Source organism: Octopus bimaculoides, chromosome 6, assembly GCF_001194135.2.
Source record: "Octopus bimaculoides isolate UCB-OBI-ISO-001 chromosome 6, ASM119413v2, whole genome shotgun sequence".
NCBI lineage: Eukaryota > Metazoa > Mollusca > Cephalopoda > Octopoda > Octopodidae > Octopus > Octopus bimaculoides.
The window spans coordinates 3,000,190-3,002,689 of NC_068986.1; positions in this window are offsets into that span (position 1 = coordinate 3,000,190).

Sequence of the window (2,500 nt, forward strand, 5' to 3'; positions counted from 1 at the left end):
CAAAGTGAAACTGGACCGAGACAAATTATTGGGTATGAGTTAAAGCTATTTATAACAAACTATGGGCTCCCGATGGCTTCAGAATTTTACTCTATCACGTGACCTTATTAGGGGCCGTGATTGGTCAGTTTGCGTTCTGGCGGGAAAGGTTCGAAGAAGTTGCCGATTCGAATAATAATCAGTCACGTGATGACAAGGAATGGGTTCTCTACTACGCTCGCATTTATTTATATTTAAATGAGAAGATTGTATGTAATGGCGATAGTAGTTTTGTATCTAGTGACGATAGGTAGTTTCACTACACATTCCTAGCAACGACTGAAATCGGTTTTAGCGTCCTTTACGGAAAGGAAGTGGTAGCGACCTCAGTTTGGAAAACACTGCATGAAATTTTAAAAAAGTAAACCCGACTTTCAGTGTCAATTAATCTCCAGCAATAACGTCAAATTTGATCGTCTGGTACGGCACTGTTCTAATTTATATCTTATCAAAGACCCCCTGCAGTGTTTCTCATATAACTGCTTGCCTCTCTTATCTTATAGACTTTAGTCTTTGCAATAAGAACACTTCATTATCTCACTGTCTCTCTGGCCTGCTAAACTTCTCGGATCACTGCAATTTACAATATTATCTATAATCCCTCCCACCAAGATATATTTAAGTGTCTCTTCTGTTGGGACACCTTGTCGTGTATTTCTGCAAAAAAAGAAAAAAATGCTTTCCTTTAGTTTATACCACCATTAACCATTGCCTGTCCAAAGTATTTTCAAAAGTTAGTCCTAAAAGTCCATACTTGTTTTCAGGTTTTTAGCTCTTGTTTCATACAATCTGATATAATTTTCCTTTCATAAGTCCCAAGCTACTCTAGTGGTTAAACAAATTAGGAATGTGTATTTTATATGATACACGGATGCCAAGGAAATATATATCATGTGTATCATATGTGATACACTGGACAGGCAAAGGGTTAAATATTATTTCTCTTTTATCCAGCTGTTTTCTAACTTACTTCAATAATTTTCTTTCCTATCAGATTTTTATTTTTCAAAACAAATTTACCCTTTCCCACAACTGGCGATTTTCGATTTTGAAAACAACAATAACAAGGAATGCATATAAACTGAGAATGTGTGTGTGTGTGTCCGTGTCCATCTGTTTGTGTGTCTGTATGTATGCATCACTAAAACTCTAGAACTACCCAATCGATTTGAGTCAAATTTTACACATGAGTTACACAGGGGGATGCAGTGTCATGGGCCAAAAAGATTTTCAACTTCTTGCATATTGCGAACCCGGAGCAATCACTTTTCTCTTCAGTATTAAGTGCCAAAAGTGAAACAATAACATCTCTATTGTAATGTGAGATACTTTCAGTTTTAATATTGAAACTATTGATACTGAAAATATTAAAAGTGAAACTATTATCTCATATATACATGCATACACACACACGCACACACACAACACACATATACATATTATGTATATACATGTGTGTATATATATATTATGTATATACATGTGTATATATCTATATATATATACATGTATTATATATATACTTATATATAATATATATACATGTACTTTTTTTCCTTCCATGCTTTTTCTTTTTTTTTGTGCTCATTTCTTGTCTAAATTTTTCATTCATTACACAATTTTCAGTTTTGAAGATGCCGGCCTTCGCATGTTTCAACAATGGCTCCACGGCATTTTTTATATACCACTCTAAGCTTCTTTCCTCTTCTTCGATACAGCCCTGGCAACTGATCAAACCTCTCCCACTCTTTCTTATGGACAAGTACAGCCTATCGATGTCACTCTTAGGGTGGAAGGCTCCGTGTACTGTCAACATTTTTCTGGTCTTGGTATCCATTTTCATCACTTCTCTTTTTTGGCCATTTTATAATTGCTACTCCATACTGAAATGATGCTATCGCCCACGTATTAACTGCTTATTATTATTATTATTATTATTATTATTATTATTATTATTATTATTATTATTATTAATAATAATAAGAAGAAGAAGAAGAAAGAAGTTACGACGCAAAAACGTATATATTAAATGAACATATTTATCTTCTTCAATATATATTTCAGTATAAAGAAAAATTCATTAAGAGACTTAATAAATCAAAATCATTTAATATATACGTTTTTGCATCGTAACTCCTTTCTTATTATTAATATAACCAAAAGGATCGATTCTTGAGGAGTCTACATACCTTCACAGTCGTTTTTTTCTGCCGTTTTGGTGATGATTTTTTTAGTTAGCTTACCAATTATTTTTGTTGGTAATTAATTTATAATATATTGATATTGTATTATTATTATTATTATTATTATTATTTTCTATAATGAAGATGGAGCTAATAATGAAGATAATAACTGAATCGCCACAAAGAATGTCATATATAATATTCGTTTCGACCGTTCAAGAGAGACAAGTTACGTTTCTCTTTAATATTGGTTTCATTGTCATTGGTGTCATAGCATA